Source organism: Typopeltis vanoorti, chromosome 2 (assembly GCF_054136105.1).
Source record: "Typopeltis vanoorti isolate ZY-2024b chromosome 2, IOZ_Tvanoo_1.0, whole genome shotgun sequence".
NCBI classification, from domain to species: Eukaryota; Metazoa; Arthropoda; class Arachnida; order Uropygi; family Thelyphonidae; genus Typopeltis; species Typopeltis vanoorti.
Window position 1 is genome coordinate 34,012,812 of NC_143550.1, and position 23,884 is coordinate 34,036,695.

Here is a 23,884-nt window from a genome sequence, read left to right on the forward strand (position 1 = left end):
TTCAAAATATGCACGTTGTACGTGTTTCCACGCGCAATCCTTCTAGTTTCTCAATTTCCTTAAATTTTCACAAACTGCGTGGGCAAGGATCTGAAGGAAGTTCGTTATGGACAAGCATTCCTAAGATTACTGTATTTACATAGGTTTTGCATTTACGTTTAAAACATCTGTTTCAAATCTACTTCAGCATCAAGGAAATGGCAGAGATCCTTGACTACCTTTGCTCCGGTAGTTACAAGCTTTAAAGATAATTTTTGTATTATTCGTCAACACGCACACACTAAAATGAAATAAGTAAAAAGAAAGAAATTGAAACCATCGTACCAGAATTATAGAAAACATATGGAAATATATTGCAGTACACTTTTAAGACATGTTTTTTTTAAAAGGATATTTCCCATTCTCATTTACTCTTAATGTGTTGACTTTTACGTGATACAAGGAGACCTCGTTAGTTAAAGACATCTGATCAGTCTCCAAGACTTGTTGCACGCGAATGGTTGAGCGCAAATATGACAGACACTATTCATTAGCTTCTTAGTAATGGTTGATGTTTTCATGTTTGTGATACAGATAAAACCAGTGCGACAGAAATAGAACAGCGTTCATTTATTTATAAATATAAATTCCGTGATAAATGAATCGTTTCAAAATATTTTCTCTTCGAGCATATAAAGAATTAATCTCTTTCCACCATTCTTGGCTCGGTTCTCAACTGTGGATAAGTGAAAATCTAATTCAAGATACGAATGAAGAGCAATGAACGGATTCTTCTTATTCTAAGTCGCGTATCTAGAACGCTCTGGTTTTGGACAGCTTGACATACGGTGAAATGTTTTTCTTGTTAGTGACACCTTATGACTTACGACACGTCATGAAGACTCCGTTCAACCAGGTCACATTCTCCTTATAAGTGATGAAGGAGAGAAGCAGAATAGTTGTTAAGAGGACAGCTCGCGTCCTCCCTCCCTCCCTCCAGAAATCCCTCCAATTTCTTTATGAAACTTGGCCATCTACCTAAAGTGCTGGACTGTACGGATCGCCACCGTCGCTCTTTTCATGTACGTCACATCTTGGGTCACCCCCAGTTGTCCTAGTTCTTGTTGAATCGTCCGGTTGTATAGCATTCTTGTCAAATCCGCCCGACACGGTTAGTAACAGCGGTGCGAAAGGGGCGCGTGATTTTGCGATCATTCCAGGTGGTAGTACATACTTAAAATAAGGCAAAGCACATGACAAGAGAGCTCAGAAATTGGGTTAATGTCCAAAGTCCATCTCAGTCGACTCATTATGGAAGTTCTGAGAGAATAGCGAAACACATCACTTCCCTATGGTTCTCTACAGAGTTTAAATTAATTTACTATTCTTAAACAAATTTTCTGTAAATAGACGGATTGTTACAATACACGTCATATATTTGGGCAAATGATCTTTAATTTCCAGCTTCGCATTCCTTTCTTTAAATATCAGTCTCTTTGATATTGCAGCCTCTTAATATTAACTGAAAGACAAGGGAAAAAAAATCATGATTTTTTTTTTCTCTCAAAAGGTATGGAAGCCATTGTTGGAGTTATCAAATACGTGGTTATTTACAATTAGATGCCTTTGAAAGAGAGCCCTTTTTTGTGATTGTGATAAAACGTTAAACCAATAAAGCGCAGTACTTATGGTTGAACACACTTTCACGTTCTTTTTATCTCGAGTGGATCGAATAGTTTATTCTTCGACAAACACATGCATGACGTACTACATCTTGTTAAGATTACACACGATGCAGCCTACTCATGACGGCATCTTGAGAATGCAACGATTATATATGCGAAAAAAATATTACTTAAAATTCCTGTACTTACAAGAATAATTTTACTAATTAAAATAGAAATGTGTTAATATATATATATATATATACTGTATATATATATATATATATATATAATATTGCGGTACAGCGAATCAGACGGAGATATCTTGCCCAAATAATCGATGCCAAAACTGATACTTTTTATCATTGTATCTTAGTTCACATTACCCCCCCCCCCCACACACACACACGCAAAACTTAATATAAATAACGGAAGTTCGATTCATTTATTTTTTTTCAATACCCCTAGGAATATATATCAGAATTAAGAGAGAATATCTTGAGTGACACTTCATCAATTATAAATAATCATTTTCTATCTCTTCCAAAGTCATCTCAAGTAACCAAACTCCTTGTACAAGATTGCTTTTACCATAAATACTATTACAAGAACTGGTCCTTCTAGGAAACCGAGTTTATGCTAAGAATTTAAATAAGTTGTTATCGTTGTTGAAAGAGTATAATATAAAATCGCATTTCAGGATATAAAAGACTTCAAAGGTATAATGTTACCATTCTTAAATTAAAGATGATATCTGAACAAACTCATTCATACATGTTAAACAGCTACACCTCCTCTAATGCAGTTGCGTTAGCGGTCTTTCTCTCCGTAAACTTATACTAGGAATAAACTGTAGATGTATATTGTGATTCCATGTTAAAACCCTCTTCGAAACTCTGAACAACTGTCATGGATCTGATTTCATGAAACACTTGCTCACCCTGGCGGCCAAAGTTAGAATCATGTAATATCTCGTGATGCATCAAATTGAGGATTATTCGTTTAATGATGTTAGTTTCACTTCGTCATGACATTTTTTCCATTGTCGTAAATATTTGAAAATGTGAAGGTCATTTTCAATAAAATTATTTTTAGCAGGCATACCAGTATGCAGTTTTTATAGATGAAGCTACCATAAGGTTACCAATTTAAACTCTGATTACACCGAAATATTTTAATGAATAAAAGCGAGAAAAAATTTAATGCCTACAAAACCGAATATTTCGCAACGTGACTTTCTGTGTGTTTTAGAAATAAAGTGGGTAGACAGCTAAGAATGAACTTCAAACACGAACCATATCACAAGACCAAGGTATTCAAATACTTGGTATGAAAGCTGTGATGCTGAATCACGCCTGGCTCGTGTTTTAACTCCACCAGGAAATATTCGCATTCTTTCTCGCATATTTTCTACGAAAAAAAAAAATCTCCTGAGTTCGTTCGTGCTGAAATTGCTTTTCAGACATGCCCTCTTGAAATCTTAATATATCATGATGAAACGAAGGAAGACTATACTTTGTAGATTTTTCCCCTTACCAACACACACGACGCCATTTTGGCTTCCATCAGGTTTATTTCCTCATTGCTTTGCTATTAAAATATCTAAAAATTGTAAAAAAAAAAAAAAAATAGACAACGTAATTTCTCATTTGCCAAGAGTACCTAAACTTGTCGTTTATAAATGTCCGATCGAATTATTCTCCACTACGGTTTCTCAGTAGCCGAACTCAGTTACTGTGTATTTAATATTCACCAAATATAAGGGTTTTCTATTTAATAAAGGAGACAAGAAATGAAATAAAACGCACCAGAAGCATATATTATGGAATTAAAGAATTATGTCCAAATAAAATTAGTTGGGATTTTAGCACGATGGATGAACTTTGCAATTTTCTTAATTTAAGAGATTATGGTGATGAGTTTTTGTGATCATATTTAAGTTCTTGCACCTCCACATACTAGGGGTTGATCATTTGTGTTCAGGATTAATTGTTAGTCCTTGGTTCTAAGAATTTGTGCGCCTTAATTATTGATGGTTTGCGTACCTGGTTTTGGAAGGTAAAAGTCAGTTTTAGATAGAATGACGAATAATCTCCATATTGGTGGTGATTGCCAGTACGCACGGGACATGTTAGAAAATTGTTACGCATATAATGAAAAAAGAAGTCGACAGTCAGAAGTGCAATGGAACTAACATGCGGAGGTACTCAGCATTGCATAAGTATCTTAATGTCTTTCTCGCATTGAGTTCATAATTTTTATAATTTTTGAAAGGTTTGTTATGTAATCTAGATTCTTCAACAAGAAATAGATTGTATAATTTTTAGTAAAAAAAAAACGTTTTTGACTATCCCTCCATAGTGATCACAGTCCATGTTGAATCAGGCATCAATGATATAATGTTGTTTTACTGGATATACATTAATAACCCATCGATGTAGTACTAACATTCAATCAAGAATGATAGTACTAATCCTTTTATGTTGAAAAAGAAGCGTTTCCTAAAACTCTTCTAACAGCTCTAGATTTACAATGCACTTGTTAAACAATGGTTCCATCATATCATCATTGAGAGAAATTGCTTCCAATATCTCTCAAGATGTAATCTTTATTCTCCAAATATGTGAATAACGTCATCCAATACTTTGACCCCATTTCTAACCATCCGATGGCTTTAAAGCTAACCCCGAGTGTTCTTGGAACACTCGTACATTATTCAAAAGAATTATTAGAAATCCTTAAGACATGACTTGTTAACTAGTAAATTCTAATGGAATAAATTAATAAAAGATTTCTTTTAAATTGATTAAAATTCTTTGGCGTGTAAGGTATGAATACAGATAGGTTGGCATTTTATTTCGCAATACTTGGTATTAAGCAAAAGCTTTAAATCTTAATAAGTTGCGCTGACTTCCCACTTGTGTCTTGTTATCTTGAGTATTACATTCTTAAAATTGTTTTGGCGATTGGCTGCATTTCTTTCTGTCATGTACTTGCACGTGTAGTCAAGTAGCAAAAAGATAACTGACATTATGCCACCTGCCGCTTCGCATTGATGTTTCACAAACACTGGATGTTGTCTTGACTTATGAATCTTTTCCGGTTCCTTCGTAACAGATAAACATCGCTTATATGTGCAAGTGCGTGCACGCATGACTCTCGAGATAAGCTTTTAGGTTCGACACATCCCCTTCACCTCAAATACTTGTTTTTAGTAATTTTATGTTTCTATAAATAAAACAAACATCCCGTATTTAAAATATCCAAATTGTGTGCTTAAAAGAAATGAAGATACAAAACATCGGAACATGTTTTAGTGTCGAAATTTTCACTGAATCACCCCCCCCCCTCTTGTAAATGAATCTACTAAAGTCCAAGAGGTTTCTTATAAATCTCATTTTCCATCAATTTGGTAGGCATCCAGCGCAAGCATAAACTTTTAAATTTGTGTCTGCTGTGTGAAAATAATTGTTTATCTTAGCGTTTCTCTCGAAATGTTCTTTTTTCTCAACACAATACTTTTAATATGGGTGTTTTTGAAGTGAATATTTGACCTTTAGAAGTGTGGAAAGCTTTCTGTACGGTATTATTCCAGATTATGTGAAATTTCCAATGAAAATCATTTTTTAAACGTTAGGTTTCTTTATGGTACTTGTGTACCATTGAACTGCAGATCTTAGATTTTGAAATAATTGGGTAAGAAATATTTTGAAATGCGATATAATTGTCTGTTGGCTAGGATTAAGGAAAAACAATCTTGATTGCTCATAGTGGATGGAATTTTTTCTTAGAACGGTTAAAATTTTCCAAAAACGCTTGTTACTCAAATAACAGACAACTTTAGAAGTAATTAATGTTTAGAAGTTATAAAATATTCATTTCGTTCATGGTCTATACTAGAAAATGTATTAAAACAAATTATAGGCTCTAGAGGAAATACGAATACTATTAAGCACACACATAGCAAGATGAGATCTAATACCTGTTTGGTAATAGGCTTATAAAGTGTTACTTGTAATTCATATTTAATGTAATATTCTATTTCTATGGGATTGTAAAGGTATCGGAAAGTATTAAATATTTGTTCAGTGATTATTATGAATGGGGCCTCATCATTACATAGGTACAAGCTACCTATAAAATTGTAGTCTTGTTACCAGTGACTTTCTCTTAGGTGGAATTTGAACACACGCCACTACCTTCGCACGTGCGACTGCATCGGTTCCCCCCTTCTTCCATTTTTGGAGCCTTTCAACGTGCGCTCTTTCATGTGACGACAGTGGCAAATTATCAGCGTGATTACATGCGCGCATGACGACAGAAGCATTTTAAATGATGAATCATCGTTGACTCAAGTCTGGTGCACTTCGTAGCCAGAATCTCATTAAGTTTGGACTTGTATTGGAACCTGATTGGTGACATTGAAGATACCACTTGAATGATAGTCGTAAAAAAAACTACCCTTTTTTTAAAAAAAAAAAAAAAAAAAAGAAAGTTAAACTCCTGATCTGTATTTTGTGTTGAAGCAGATTGGGGCACATGATTGATTTCGAATACGACACGCTCCATTTGTTAGTGTAACAAACATACGAGGATGATGCCAGTGCTAAATTAAACAAAAACTTCCTATAGTTTATATGAAGTGAATTTATTTTCTGAAATGAAGTCACTCCAAGAACAGAATTAACTTCAACTCTAAAATGTATACCTCCAAAATGAAACCTTTGCATGTCAATGATGGGTTTGTATGCCAGCGCGTCACAAAATGAATATCATGATACACAACCAAGTCAAACAATTCAAAGGTTAGTTTATAATAGACATAAGGATAGATAATTAGATCGGAGAGTTCAGAGGTTGGGTTGTTGAAATCATGACCAAAGCAAACTAACATAGGAAGCCAGACTTTTTCCGTCGATTTTGGTCATCATCCTCCAACCAATTTTGTGAGAGAGGAAAAACCCTATCACCTCCGCAGGAGACCGGTTAACTCCATTTAGATGACAAGTCCTTGTTAAGGTCTTCCTTATTCTAGACGTAAATCGAACCCAGATTACAACGTATGCTCGGATTACAGATTTCTAAGATTCAGATTTTGTTGTCTTTAATTTTGAATCAGATCAGACCGATTTAACTGGTGACAGCACAGGAATATTAAGCTGGGCTCATCTTTATAGATGAAAGCTAAATATACAGATCTTTCTTCAGAATTAGTATTCCAAATTACGCTATCAATGATGTATTTCTGCATACTGCTGTGTTATGCAGAACTTGTTACGTAGTTGGTAGCTGGAGACAATGAACAGGAAATTAAAATTAAAAAAAAAAAGAAGATAGATTAGAAACGTTTGTTAACTTAAGATTATAAGGAAAATCTTATTGCACCACACTTCGGATATTTTCATTCACCTCCCAATGAAGACAAACTAAATTGGAAAGCGATTTATTACAAAATGATTTTTGGAAGTTGTTTACAAAGTTCATTTCGACATCAGATTTCAAATTGGATGTCTACTGCAGAAAATAAATAATTTATTTTCATTTTCAGCACAAGTTATTCTCAAAAGGTTGGGATAAAGTTCCAGTAACCTGCGCAACAAATACCAGAGTTCTGGATTATTGACATTTCTCGGTGCCTACCTGCAAAATATTATTTCTTCTCCCCACCCCAGACACCACTTGCTGATAAATTCAATTCCAGGAGTTGCATAACACCAGGGTGTCTTTTACAAGACATAACCCCCTACTACTCTTAGCTGTTGGTGTGTTGTATCTGAATGTTTCGGTTAAAGCAGGTTACACAAGCCAGCCCTATTTAAACGAATTGTTTGCATATCATAACGCAGACGTACGAGTGACGTGACAGCCTTCAGGAACCCGCACATTCCACTGTGCTCTATTGACTCCGCGAGGAATCCCCTTACACCCATCTGTTGGCCGGTTGCGAAAGTCAGAGTCAACACATCGCCTCCATACCGTACTGTTAGCAGGTATGTCTGAATCAGTTGACAGTGCGCAGAGAGTTCACGGCGGTGGTCTGCCGCGGGTGGTCTCCTGGAAGTTGTCGTAATGAGTCCTTTACGCCAACTTAACATGTTCAGGCAGAGCGTGTTGTATCTTTAAGCATCAGTTAGTCTTAGTGACAAACAGCCTCCTCTGGTGCCAACTGAATCACACGCCTCCCACTCAGTGCTTCCAAGAGAAACATGCAAATATTCTTAATATTCAGTTTTTATAATGATCTGTACAGAAGCTGCAAATCAAAAGCTTTGAAGGGAATGCGGAACACAGCAGTGCACATCATTCTATAACAGCCATAACAATATGACATATTTTTCGTAATTTTTGAATGATGTCATCTCGATACTGAGCGACTTGTTATAAAAGAATATTTCTACTATTAATAAATCGGATAAATTAAATTTTTATTTTGAGTTTTCTCACATCAGTCAGTTATATTAATGACGCGATAAAGAAAACTCAGAAGGAATTCATATATTTTGCCATTTGTTAGGAAGGGGGGGGGGTAGAAATAAATCTACTCAGCCTAACAGCTTTTAAAGAATTTGTCAGCAGATGTGCAGATTAAAAAAAAAAACTTTAAATCTGGATTTTGTAAAGGGATGCCAATTGTAATTATTATTTACCAACCTGTTCCTTTTCACTAAAAAAATAATTAGAACATTTAGTTTTTATATAACAAACTTGTTTTCCTCCTAAGAGCGAATTTAGATTAAGGCAAAAAATTGGATACTGACATGCTTTGTTAAGCTTCTCAACAACCGTAACAACTTTTCTATACCAACAGAAAACTTTTGACATAGTTTCGGGAAATTAGAATACCGAAACTTAGAACTAAAGGAGTTCGGGCTAATCGTTTTTATTCGTTTAAAACTGTTTAAATCGCTGGATCAAAAATAATAAGTATAACGCAATCAAAATAAGTGGATTATGTGTGTGTTTTAGGGCGTTTTCAGTTATAAAATGTGATTTATTTAATTGATTAATATTATAAAATATGATATTATAATTATTTTTATAATTATGCAAGGCTTCTCCTCCTGATCTACAGATGTCGTCAGGTTATTTTGCCACAGAGGTTTTTATTACACTCTAGAGAGATTTAGATGACTACTATTTTTTTAAATGGTTTAAATAACATTCTTTATGCCTACGAACTTAAGTCGAGTCTAGAAATACTATTCATCTTATTAGAATTTCGAGTTCTAAGAAATACTCAACAGACGTTGCATACCACTTTCTTTTTTAGTAGAGATGCTCTTATAGGTTCAGAGTTCAACGAACTACGTGCCTAACATTTTTCTTAAATTCGCTATCAGCTTCTTGTTCCAGGATATATGTCTCTATGTTGATAAAGTGAAAGAGGATGGGCTCAGTATTGGAATACAAAGGAAACGGCAGATTTATGCCTCAAAACTACACGTATCATCTTGAAATTGTGCATTTTCTATTGTTTAACATTGTTTTTGATATCTACCTATTTGGAAGCGGAATATAACCCCAATGGTAATAAGAAGTACGTTTTGTATTGTGGAATTAGATTGATATAAACACATTTCATTTAACCTAACACTCATTTTTTGCAAGCTTAAAAACGAGGGTAATATGAAAGCATTCTCTTTCGTGATGCATTCCACGCGAACTAAATGCAGGCATCTTCATACCACCCCACATCCACTTATGGAGCTATTTTGGGACGACCAGGCAACAGAATCTGGAACAGATTCTGTTGCCTTATATCTGAAAGGAGTGTTGGCTCTCTAAAAACTTCGCTGTTGTGCTCGGTCAGTTTAATAAATCATTCCGAAATACGACAAGAAATAGCAGTAGCGTAGTTTTCAGCCCTGCGTACTTTACAGGCCACTTGTAGCGTGGCATCCGTTATAAAGATATTCGGCTCACTGTAGATGGCTAACGAGTCATACAGTACTTTAGATAATCAGACTGTGTTGTCATTTGACTTCCGGTAGTACACACTCTGACAAATTCCAGTGCTAATGGCACATTATATACTTTCAGATCACCGAAAATAATGTATTTTTTTTTTTTTTGTAATTCATAGTACAAAAATAACAAAATAATTCGATTTTTATGCCTTAAGTCGAATACAGCGAAGTAAAAAAAATCATCACATATATGTTCGGTTACTAGCTCTCTTCGTTCTAGGTAGTTCTTACCTATCTAGAATTAAATTTACCATACAATGTGGACTTGGCTTCCAGAAAGACTTTGGAGACTGAATGGATAGCGTTTCCAAAATGAAAGGAATGAACTCAATGTTCATGAAATGTTTTAGGTGCCAGATGAGTTACATTTTCTTCAGTAACTGAACAGTCACTGAATAAAAGAGCCATATGAACAGGTTCCTTCATTATTTACCTAGTTCATAGTTCATCCGGTGTATTAGGTTTGACTCTTCTTGAGCGAAATGATCATAAAATCAACTGAACTTCTAAGCCTTTAAAGCATGGGCTATGAAGGAGGTATGTATTCACCGATTTTGACCCTCTAGATCAGTGATTTTCAACCTTTTTCATAACACGGCACACCTAGACTAATTATTAAAATTCTGCGGCACGCTAAAAATATATTCTTTTAATTTTTTTTTTTTTTGATGATCTGGCAAAAAATAGGCATAATTTTGATTGATTTACACACACAAGAAGAGGGAACACCAGACACTAATAAATAAATGCGCAAATTACGACATTTTTTCTTTCAATTAATCTGTTTTCATAAATCTCGCGGCACACCTGAAGACCTCTCGCGGCACACCGGTTGAAAATCGCTGCTCTAGATTGTTGTGATACGTCGTTGCTTTGGAATTTCTTATTGCAGATATTTAAAAATCTAAGGAAGGAAGAAACGGTGATACGAGTTTTCAGTGATTTACTTCTCCGGACATTTGCACATCTTTTCAGGAACTAGTTTATTCTCAATTTTTTTTTTCAAAGGCTTTAAGCATTTTTAAATATTTAAATATTATTTGTACGAGACTGTACGTACTGAAGAAGAAAAGTGAAAGAAATGCTCTTATTCTTTTTCCTAGAGTTGTCCCGCTTGATGCAGGGTATGCTATTTTTTTAAATTTAGTTATTATTTCCGTTGGGTCTACTTTCTCCCATGGTGATCCACTCCATCTTGAGAGAATGTATACATATTTGTCTGGATGGATGTATGAAGGTGAAAGACAATCACAAACATCCATGCCCTGGGCGGGATTTGAACCCGCAACCTCTTGGCTGGAGAGCGGATACGCTAACTACTCGGCAGACAAAAGCGAAGTAAATACTATCTTTGGAATTATATCGCAACCGGTCTGGGTAGTGGCCCTTCCCATAATGCATAGCATCATACATGTCCACAAGGAGATGTGCTTTGCATTATGGGATACATACTAAGGCAAGTGATGTGAAGTTTTAGCTTCTTTATACCATTTACTGAAATCCGTAAATAATTATAAAGAAAGTTAAGAATTGCTGAAGTGCATTTGCAATAACTCATTGGCGAAGAATGAAGAAACAGATCATTTACTAAACTTAATACACGAACTTAGAGAAGTAGAAAGACTAGCTACCTACAAGATCTTTCATAAAAATTAATTTTATTTCATAAAATTAAAAAAAAAAAAAAAACAAGAACCGACATGAATATTTCGAATGCATTCATTTTTGAGATACTTTAAAAATTTTATTACGGATAACAATCTAACAAAAAGATTTGTATACTGGCAACTAAGTATTTTTTTTTTCTTTTGTTGTTCCTTTAACTCAGACGCAAATCATTAACTCTTGAAAATAAACACCCCTGACAATCTAGGTTTGTCGACCAGATCTGTTCATATGGTTTTAACTTGTTTCAAGGCAAGCAGAAGCAACAGAGATATGCATAATCATCAAGTCCTATTGATGTTTATTAATATATGAAGAATACTTTATGTATATAACATTTGTTAATCCCAGTCGCACATTTATTTCCCTTCTCTTAAGCACGTGAAAAAAAAGAAAGGAGGGTGCAACACAATGTTCACACCTATAGAGAAGGATGACGCTCAGATCATTACACTATGCGATTTCGTTCCTTCAGGCTCAATGGCCTGTCATGGCCAAGAAACTTGACTTACTGCTATTCTTAGGTGGTTGATCTGCTCTGTACAGTATGGCCTATTAGTATGTATGTGTATATTTTCTGGTCCATTCATCTGATTTTCAGGAGGCATCTTCCTTCCTGCCACCTTGATAACTTAGCTTTAGCTCGTATAAAAATTTCTCACAACCTACAGGATCCTAACTTGGGCCTTTTTAGCATCGTTGTTATGGACTTCAGTAAAAGTGCTCTGACAGTATACTATATAAATTCCCAATGGATAACGAAAATGGTTGTAGCTGATAATAATAAAAAAAATGTAAGAATAAACGGCATTATACTTTAAGCTGCGTTCAATGATAATATCTAGAATTGCAGCATGAATTTTAGCCAACGTTTAATACAGTTGGCTTTTGTAAACGAAATAACTCATAATAAATTTCTTCATGGTAGACAAGAAAATAACTAGCGAAAAATTTCGATCTGCATATAATAAAAAAATATTAGAAGCCGACCCGACACGTTTCGCTCATATACATTAGCATTTTCTAAATAAAATGTCAGTATCATTAAAGAAATGCGATGGTACGAATTATTATAGAAAACTATGCACAGATAAAACACAAATCAAGTAGGCTACTGACTTATACTCAGATAAATGACCTTGTTCAAAACTTTTTTTTTTAACTTCATCCAGTTCAGCCGGAGAGCCACTGGTCTCGGCTGAACTTTTAATGTAGCTAGCTATCTTCGTAGGGTTGTCTAAAGTTGGCTTCAAATCATTCCCTCGATTCTATTAATGGCACTGCCATAAAATAAATAAGGCAAGGAAAAATGAAACAAGGGTTTTATTTCTTTGCATTATTATACACCATTACCATGGAAGGGTTAGTGCAGCAATAAACGTATTTCTTCCAGGGAGTCTATAGTTATCGCAATAAAAAATAATGTACTTCACTGACACAAGTGTTTAACGATGTTCAAAACAAATAAAAAAGAACATTCAATTTATTTCCCCCAAAAAAAGCCACAATAAAAACTAGTGTGTGCATAATAGATAGCCAATCAGCAAGAGGGAGAGAGAGAGACAATCATCAAGTAAGCTAGCCAGTTGCTTTCTGAATGGAATCCTTGACTCAGTCCAGAAAGAAAAGTAGGTCTTGGGACAACCACCTCAAATCTAGAGCAGCATGCTATGATAGGTGAATGTCAGGCTGATACAGACTAAATTGTTACAAAATAATACAACACAAGGAAAGAAAGAGAAAAGATATGGTTTTTCGATTAAAGTGAGGTTTGATCATCTCCTTATTCAACGAAGAATTCCAAGGGAGAAGAGAAAAGATATTTGAATATGTGTGAAGATATTATGAGGATTAAAAATAGGTGAAATTTACTGTTATTCTATCAAAAGATGGGCTGAATTTGGAGTGGTAATCTTCTTAAATATTCATCTCCAAACCACTGGTTGTAATTGTTTTCGAGAAGCTTATCAGGTGAGGAAAACCATCAGTTCCAAAAAGTCATTCAGATAACAAAAAAAGTGTGAAAGAGCAGACCTTTATAGTTATGGCAAGTAGCATTTTTAAAGAACGCCGTTCACATTTAAACAAGATAAATACTTTCTTTTATATTTATATATACATAGGACAATTGCCTGTTATTTTTCTATGCTATACAGAGATCTGTATAATCTCGAATAGTCCATTGAAATACAGCATTTCTGCTAAAAGAGAAAACAAAGAAATTTATCACCCACTTACCGTAGCCACGGAGTTTAAAAAAAATATGCGCTCTGCTAAGTGAACTAGTTTCTCTCTTGCAGGGAAATATTTAACTGAAATGTTCCGCTGTTCCTTTACCGTGACACTATAACCACGTTGATAGCAATCTGCTCGGTTTTGGCGGCTCGCCGAGTGAAGTTACGTAATTCATCCACCCACGTGCTGACTCTTTACGCCTCCAGCAGTGCACCTCAAACTTCCGAAATTTCTAGTCCGGCCACTATCGATTGGTAAAGTTTCGAAACACGTGCAATGTTATAGTTGTCTTCTCGGCCGCTAGGGGAGTGATGATAAGAATCGCTCTGAGGGAGAGAGAAAAAGGAAGTCATCGAGGGATCGTTATTTGATATTTGAAGAACGAATGACGGGGGAGGGGGGTTTGCTGAGATGTGGGATGTAGATAACGTTCACTTGCGGTTAGTGGGTGCTATGTTGAGCACCCTGACCGCAAGGAAGTATTGAGAATTGCTCGTTTGCGCATGTACACTTCATTGATGACGGACTGCGGTTGTAAAACCACGTGTATTGACGCGCACAGTAACAGGAGAAAAAGGATTAGCATTGCGTCAGGCAGAAAGGAAGTTAGGTCATGTGTTTTAATCTTTCCAGCGAAAGTTCCTTCGCTGTGAATTGAGCACAGGATGTGACAAACATTTCTGAAATTCCCTTTATGCACCTTCACGTCCAAACGTGGATGGATTCTAGATGAGGACACGCTCATGAATGATCTAAGACATTCTGCTCGGAGCACACAGATATTAAAAGCTGTATTTCCGTTGTAACTTTCGTTCATTTTTTCTTATCGGTGATCTGATATTATCGTTCATAAATGCCACCTCAGCAAATGCATGGCGCAAACTAATTAAAAAAAAAAAAAAAAACCAACAACTTCCTTGCGAAAGAAAAACTGAAATTCAGTTCCCATCCTGTAAAGGGGAATTTTTTTAAGTTTTTCTTTTGTTTCATTATCTGTTGATCATTCGGGAAATCATCTTCTCGGAGATAGCGGGATTTCCCCTTAGAAACAGGAACGTATTTCAGCGGCACATAAACCTCATTTTTTAAAATGTAGTGACTTATCGCACAGTTTGAATGTCCCCGATAGGTTTCCAGTAAATAGGAGTGTAACTTAGAGAGGGAAGGATGCATCTAGGGCTGAGAACTCTCCCCTTAAAAACCAAAATTATTTTCTGGATTAGAAAATTAAATAAATAAAATAATATTATTGTTCTGAAATCTGCAAATAATTGTGGAATATGTCGTTGATTTAGCAAAATTCTTTTCTCTTCTCCTCGCCAAAATAAATTCTACAGAATGAATGATCTTAAAAAATTTGCCCTTTCTAAATGAAAATGATATTATTCTTCTCTTAAGATGCTGTATCTCAGCTTGTGATCAGGAGCGCCCTCTCAGTGAAAAGACAGATTCGATTTTCATATGAGCCAGCTAACATTCGCAAACCAAATAAACCAATCACGATACATACATTGGTGCGCGAATAGGCATAATTCGCCAGCTTCATAGCTTTAGTTTAATAAATCTCTAGAGATTTTTTATTTTTAGTTTCCTTAGTCAAAAAAAAAAAAAAAAAAAAAAAAAAAAAACTTAGATGCCTCAAATAATTCCTTATTCACAATTCGAGGCTAATAATCGCAAACGGGGTTTAACTGTGACGCGAATTTCGGATTATCTATTTTATTTACGTATTTTTATTTATTTATATTTTATATTAATACGAGCAGTATTATAATCGGATCAAAAACGTCCATCATGCTGGAGCTGGTGTCTATGTATAAGTATCTAGTGTAGAATATATTGATGATTCAACAACCACAGCACATCTAGCCGGTGATGATTTATTAAGGTGAAACGTTGCAGTTATCTTGCAAGTTGATGGTACTGCAAATTTTTTCCCCTTGGCAGACGGTATGGAGTGTTAATAGTTAATGAATGGTTAAACAGACATGGGGTTTCAGCATCTAGGAAGAAGCAGAATACCTTAATAACGACTTTTTAACTGAAGGGCAGTTAATCAGTCTCATATGGAGGTAGAATATTTATTTTTTCTCCCTTCCTGGAAACTTAGGTTTATCTTCCCCCAAGACAGACAAGACGGTCGGAAGAACACACAGTTAACAGATATACAAACTTTGCAGTAAGAGTTTCTGTGAATACCAAGTTACTCGGATCTGACAGGCAACTAATCTAACACGTTAACCCTGCGGAGGTCGCGTGTATCTGAGAGATACATTCATTACTAGTATGTGCTAAAATGCGATAAAACTTTAAAAAAACTGCAAATATAATACATGATGGTTTTTTTATTTTAAGTTACAATCTAGAAATTATTAATCAAAGAAAAAAAAAAACATCTAAACCAATACTATACTGACATCGGAGGTCGCGGTATCTCTCAGATACAATTTACTATGAAATATCACACACCTTTACATAACACGTGTTAAACCAAAACTGACCGCATAAACAGTGTGGAATATCACTCGTAATATATGCATGCGCAGCTACTCATGACCTCCAAGCTATGCACTGGATATGTATAAGAATATTTATATTAAACAATTTGTTTGTATCTGTTAGATCAGCTGCGACCTCCGCAGGGTTAAGTGAAGACGACGACAATACGAGATTTTCTGATACAGGATCAAAGATTAACTGCCATAGCACCAGCACACTTTGCATCCAGGTGCATTCATTCGTAATCCATTCATCTGGCAAGTTACTTTCAGTAGGGTAATACGCTGACAAGGTGCAGATCTTTCGGAAACGGTTCCAAGCGAGTTAAATTGACCTTACTAAACTCACTGCCTAATCAGTCAGCTTATCTGAACACAAATAGGTTAATGTGATGAAAAAGATCCATTTGTACCATAAAAGCCAAATCCGAAGCAATTGTGAAAAAAGGAAATTAATCTTTTGCGTATTCTTGGAACACACAATTTCAACGAATCGAAATTGTTTTGAGAGAATGTATAGATACTAACAGAATTCCCGATATGTCGAATACTCTGTATAATTATAAAATGCTTAATTTGTTTGAAGAAAACATTAATCTGCAGTCACATGATAGCAACATTAAATCGGTTCGAATGGTGACTTATGACAATGGTTGTGTATCACTCTTTTGATGAACAAACCATTACTGAAGTTTAAAACTTATATAAAAAATGCTCTTCTCTGATATTTATTTTAAATTAGATAAAATGCAGAACATCATTTTGTGTGTGTGTCGAAGGGGAGGGGGTTCATTTCTTCAAAGAACTGAACTTTAAAACAGGATTTGTTCTCAGTATGGTGTCTTCTTCCATTCGCTCAACTGGTTTCTTCCCATTAGTTCCGTAATGTTTTCTTCCACATCGTATCATTTTTCAACGTTCCACAGAAATGTTTCAGGATGACAAAGATGAAAGGAAATCAATAAGTGCACACATTTATTGCAATTTGTCAAGAGATTCCACTACCGTAAATCGTTTTCCCTTCGCTACAACTAATACTCTCAAGGACATGTTCTTCTCCTCCGCTAAATTGTCTACCATGTTCGCCTCTCTGTAGTCACTGCCATATATCATACACTTAGAGCGTTGGGAGAAACGTGAAGAACAGTTGATATATCACGTGGAAGTTGACCTTGTAACCTTTTTTGATTTCCTGCAAGCGGAATTTTGTTCAAATTAGGGGCCCGCAATATGTACTGCTTCAAAGAAGAATATACATAATGTGATGTCCATGAAATCTTAGTTATTGCCATCCCTTTATCTTGCTTGCTCTTTGTTCTCATTTCGGTCTTTTTTTTTTTTTTTTTTTTCCACTCTTTGCTACTTCTCCGAATCAGCTACTGTTACTTCCTGCCATTTGCACTTCACTTTCAATGTCTGCCTTCTCTTTGTCTATTAAATTTACTGGATTGAACACATTTCTTTCCACGCAATCGCATTAATGAACACTACACACCAGTTTAAGACGCGTTATTTATGAACGTGTCCTTGAATGTTATTTATGAACAACACATTCAGAAGAAGATATCTTCTTGTTATCCGTAGCACACATGGTTATTGACACAATTTCGAATATTTATGAAAAAATAAAAATAGGAAAAAACACCAGTTATTAAAAAGTTGCATCGTTAAGCGGAATAATTCTCAGTGTCGAATGCATACGCGAGAGTAGACCTAACTCTAACCTTTGATAATTCCAATTCCTTGTCAAGTATCACTGATTCAGATATCCGAGTGTTATTTACAGGTTTCCAAAAAACAAAAGTTCAGTGTGGAACCACGTCTTAAATATCCATTTGATCCTGGTGTAAGCAGTTTATAGAGAAAAGATCTTATGCAAAGCAGAAGTCCTTCAAATAGACGAATAACAGACTTTGCACGTTTGTATAGCTAACTTTGCATTTATTCTTAAAGTACTGTCGTTTTTTTCTACTATTAAACATTTCAAAACCTTCACGATTATTGAATTTTGTTATTTACCATCCATCATACTGCGTCTATAAAACCTATTGTTGCACAATGCGCCGTATATAAATGGACAAGTTCTATATTAATTTCGTCCTTTAATTTCAACCTTCCTCCTTGGTACGAGTATGACAGATTCCACCACCTTTGCGTTAAGATGATTCTATCTTCTACAATCATGCAGTTACATAATACAATTTAAAATGCCAAATCGGTCTGGTTCGAACATAATCAATCACCAAATATCTACTCCATAACAGAATGATTTTGAATTCACGGAATTCTGTTCCTGCCAAACCCATGAAAAACAAACAGAAAACTGCAATAATCACCACAGGGGGAGATAATCAGCATAGCCATAAAACTCTCCAAACAGCTGTAAATGCAATTTAAATACTATTACGAAGTCTAAATGACTATAATCACCACCACGTGATGTCATAGCACCATATTACAAGAGCCACCGCCTTTTACTGCCTTGCCTTTTCCTGGAATAAATAAATCATGTAATAATGCCCACACATTTCAGACAAGAGTATTTTTATGATCATGGACTGGACTGGCATTTCTTAATGATATTTAAGTTTCTTCATTAAGTTGACAGCTAACAACAACAGAGATAAATTAATAACACAATTAATGCATTTAAGCATACGATTTGGATAATATGTTTAAGTATCAAAATGTACTTGCGTATACATTGTTTTGAAAAATATTCAAAGACATGAGTAACTCAAGTTCCTTGAAGAATTAACCACAACCACGCAGGTCTGAATGTGCCATAAATTCAGTGAGCTGGCGTGGAAAATGTGGAAAATTGAAAGGCATAGAAATCTTAGCTGGACACATACACACACTTATTTTAAAATGATTGTCGAATCGACATTATACTAATGGTACCAATAACTGTTGCTATAAATCAACCAGGAGAATGTAATCTTAAAACGGAAGTCCAATGAAGCAATTAGTGTACTTCATTGTATCGGAGATTTCACTCATGAATTGTTACTGTTCATGATACTCTACTTCGGAAATCGTCCCTAGAGAAGTGGAGGGATTGATTCTATGAACCAATGAATGTCGTCTCACAATTTCATCATATCGAAGAAAACCCTTTCTGACGACATCACAATATATGCCTCCAACAGGATCGGCCGTTTTGTTAGGTAGCATTTCATTATTTAAAAAATTCGGGATGTGAGAGGACGCAGTTGTCAGTGGACTCACCAATTCATAATTCCACTTTTAACGTACCTGAATGACGAAGTAATTCAAGTGAAATAAGTAAAGAGAAGTGATGGAGAATCATCTATATGTTAAATAATCTCTTTAATGCTTTAGAATATCAATCCACGCAAGAGATTGCCAAAATCTAATATCATATTAGTGTCGAGTCTGGATTAGAGATAGAGAAAATTAGAGATTAATGTCCTAAGGTTGTTTTCCTTAAGAAGCACTTGAAATGTGACGGGTGATCCAAAGAATAGAGACAAGTGGAATGAGATCGAAGGTGGGTTCGGTTCGTAGTTGGAGGGTATATAGGTGTCGAATAGACTAGTTTTTATAGGATCGTGGATATAGTGTGGTGGCACTTCAGAAGCATGGAAGTACCCGCAGTTAAATTCGAAACAAATTAGCTATGAAAAAGGGATCATCGATTAGTCAATTTGATGTTCAAGATTTTTAGACAATTTTTGGTGTACTATCCGAATCATAAAATCAGCATTCTAAGGTTGTGCGGGTGTAGATTTGTACGAAGCGTTTGTGGCAGTAAAGATTAGACATAATGTGTGTCTTGCCCTTTATGATTAAACTGAAGGTTTGATTTTGATTTTCAAGGTGCTAGATTTTTTTCTAATGTTGAGAACATCTTAGGAGTAATTTATTCTCGCACAACAACGAAAACGCTAGTTATCTTATAAAAGTGGTTCTCACCATTTTATCAAGGAACATGTAATCCATTGTTTAATAGAAACAAATTGCATACATTCTAAAGCCTATTTTTGCCTTGTATATATTCAGAAGGGCAACAGCGACTTAAAAACAATAATATTGCAATAATAACGTAACATATTAAAATTTTAGCACAAAAGAGCAGAAATAAGAAAGTAAAAAAAAGCAAACAGTTCTTTCATATTTGTTGTATATGATTTGTATTAGAAAATTGTTTTAATGAAAGCTCTTACTTCAAATGCTTAAAAACTAAGGTAAAATCAGCTGTTAGTTTTTGCTGATATTTAAATCCATGCTCTCTTACAAAAAATAACCTTTGAAAGAAAGTATCTCTCTTACACACACAGTTTTCAGAGAAATTAATTGAATCCTTCGGAGTACGGGCGAATCTGCTTACAGAAATAAACGTCAGAGAGGTGGGGGGTCCTTGAAATCTGTCTTCGTTCTAATTGTGATTGACAGTGATTCTTAGTTTGCGAATATCGGTGATGTAATCATGGCACTTTTAGATGCCACAAGTACGCAGGCAGTAGCCCGATTAATTTCGCACATTCCCATCCGTGCAGGGCCATTTGTAACTAAAGGTACAGTTGGAGGTAGGGATCACGCAGCTAAGCAAGAGGTCAGCCTACGCGTGCCGGAGGAAGGCGTGGGTGCACCGAATAAGAACCAGAGACATGCGGAAAGTAGAGGCTGGCTCGAGTAGGTACTTGACTACTCTCTTCAGCCGTAAATAGTCGGCACTGTATCGGACGCGATGTCCCGGAACTGGGCAGAAAGGGGTAGAGTCTCGTTGGAGACCATTCGGAAAGTGTTGATTCGGCAATTTTGTTTTTCTTCTGATAAGAAGTTCAGCTTCTTGCTACACTTAGTTAATCATTAGGCAATATCGGGGTGAACAGCCGAGTCCGTGCCATAATAGTGACACCTACGAGACCACAATGCTGATATGAGTTCTTAACTACTCATCGTTGTGGAATTACTCGTAAACAAGACCGACTGTGGGGGCGTTTTTAGCATTAAGCAAGGAGTAATAGTATGTGGTGGGCATTTTGACTGTACTTCCTTTACTTGAATCACTGTATGAAAAAAAAAAAAATATAACGAGGAACCATAATAACATTGATCTCTTTCATTATAGCTTTAATCTATAATCGCTTATTAATTTTGTTTATTTAATGTCTATTTATGTTGAAAACGAAAAGCTTCCTTCTATCTGAAACTAGAACACAACCCTATAAAGCACAGCAGTCAGTATTTTGTAGCAATAAAATGTCAAGAATTCCATCTGCAAGGTTGTAAATTATCGTACATGAGTATCGTAGGCGGTCTAAAGGTTAGATACTACAGTAACACTACTTTAGTGATCGAAAAGGGAACTTTTTCAAGCCACTTCTGCCTCCTAAACACATTCCTAAATCATCCAAACAGCTACAAAATCAAGAAATATTTTTCGTTGATCATTATTTATTCTCTCTAGCAATCTTACGTTAAATAAGCATGAGTGAGCGGTCAAACGTTTGATGAGGCCAAAGAATTTATATATGCATGAAGATGTTCATTTTATATTCAAATTTCTGCCCTGCAAATATTGTCGCATAATGTTAGATAAATATTTATTTTGTTAGTTTTGGTTTTAATCTGAGTGTTGTGCATTACGCAACGCGGGAGAAATATTACACTTCTAAAACCTACGCGTTTAATAAACTTCTCGGCAATAATGATTCTTTGAGGTTGATTTATGGCTTATTGATGAAAATCAATTGCTGATAGTTATGTTAAGGAAGTTTTTGCGATCCTTGAGACCAGTCATTTGCGCATCATTAATTTCAGATAACTGTCCTTCTCACAGCAGACCGACACTCATTAAAGGAAGGTTTTTGAATTATGTATTAGCGGGGCTCTTTAATCTAAAAGCCAAAACTACCTCTAACATGGCCTCTAGGAACTAACAGGTGACATCCATGGGATGTCTAATTTGAAGTTTATAATATTTGGAATATCCCATAGCAACTCAAGTTATACGATTTTGATTTGATTTTAACATAGCTCTAGATTAGGGATGCACAGACCGCGGGCCGCATGCGCCCCCCCCCGTTGATTTGCTGGCGGCCCGCCTCACCGAGTATTATTTTAACTTTAACAAGTTACACGATAGGTAATTTTTAAAAATGGTACATGCGCAAAGCAAAGTAGCTGTGACGTCACGATTGCCTGTCTACTTACGATAATCGGTTAGTAATAATGTTAACAAATTTTATAATTCGTCTATTTGTCATATGAGTATTTTGTTTTCGTAGGTGCGGTTGCTACAATTAATTATCACCCCTAGGAAACGGTAAAAAATAAATTCTACAATGGATAAAGCAGGGCCAAGTAGGAAACGCAAACTACAGGATGAAAAACGGCAGTTTCAGGATTAGCTAGACTGAAAAATATGGTTTTGTGCAGTCGTTTAATAATATCGTGTGCTTGATTTGCAAAAGTGCTGTAGCCATACCAAAAGAATACAAGGAGACACTATGAAAGTCTGCATTCTACATTTTCAAATCTACCCGAAGAACTACGTAAACAAAAGATTTCATTTTTGAAACGAGAATTGACAGGTCAGCAAGTGATGTTTACAAAACCTATTCAAGATTCGGAAATCGCAACAGAAATACGTTTTGAAATATCTCGCCTTATAGCAAAAAGGTGCTGACCATTTACAGACGAAGATTTTGTTAAAGATTGCTTTGAGATAGCTACTAAAACATTTCTCCTAAATCAGCCAAAACTGTTCAGACAATTCATTTAAATAGGATGACTGTTCAAAGAAGAATTACTGCAAAGAACCAATTAACATCTTATTCAAAGAAATTTGCCTATTTTTCATTAGCTATTGATGAATCAGCTGACATTACTTCCACAGTCCAGTTGTTAATATATGCACGTGGAATAACTCAAGAGTTTGAGATAATTGAGGAGTTGATTTGAATGAATTCATTGTCAGATCAAACGAAACATAGACTGTTCAGTGGGCTTTTGGAACAGTGTTCCAAAATTGACTTAGATCTGACAAAATTATCAAGTATCACGACTGAAGGGGCTCGTTCCATGATAGGAGCTAATTCTGGATTGGTAACATTATTGAAACAGCATTTGAGACGGCACGACGATGAGTTGATACAATTCCGCTGTATAATCCACCAGGAGAGCTTGTGCCCTAAGAAACTTGGATTTGAGCATGTCATGAAAGTTGTGGTTTCAACGATTAATTTTATAAAATCCCGTGGCCTTAATCACCGACAATTTAAAAACGTTTCTTGAAGACATTGAAAGTGAATATGGTGACTTAATTTTTTACACAGAAGTGAGGTGGCCAAGTCGTGGACAAACATTGGAGCGGTTCCTAAATTTAATTGATGAAATTGAAATCTTCATGACTGAAAAAAAACAAAAACGTCCCTGACATAAAAAATCCGGATTGGTTATGTGACTTAGCCTTTCTGGTTGACATTACTAATCATTTAAATACGAGACTTCATGGCAAAGATCAATTGGTTACTCAACTTTACTGCCACATTTTGTCTTTTCAGTGCAAGTCAAATTTATTTCAAATCCAACTGAAGTCAGGGAATTACATCCATTTTCCTAATTAGAAGAAAGTTTCGGAAAAGTTCAATGTCAACTTCAAAATTGTGTATGTTGAAAAGATTGATAACTTGATATCAGCCTTCAAGGATCGCTCTTCTGATTTTAAAAAGGTGAAACCGTTGCTAGATTTATTTAGCAATCCTTTTGTCATTTTTCCCGAAAATGCACCCGAATCAGCACAGTTTGAACTGATCGACATTCAAAACGACGAGAGTCTGAGAAATAAATTCAACGAAGGCAATTTATTAAACTTCTATCGTTGTGTCGATAAAAACAATTATAA

General features: G+C 35.4%; 2 protein-coding genes across 2 annotated transcripts in view; one reads left to right on the forward strand and one right to left on the reverse strand.

The window, feature by feature from the left end:
* The window catches only part of Timp (Tissue inhibitor of metalloproteases), a 62,633-nt gene extending 48,912 nt beyond the window's left edge, over positions 1-13,721 (reverse strand). Inside the window, exon 1 of the mRNA XM_090410956.1 lies at positions 13,514-13,721. The gene's annotated coding sequence lies outside the window, so the exon portion shown is untranslated. The remainder of the gene's footprint in view (positions 1-13,513) is intronic.
* Positions 1-23,884, forward strand: part of Syn (synapsin) — a 244,756-nt gene that overhangs the window by 128,027 nt on the left and 92,845 nt on the right. The window lies entirely within an intron of this gene.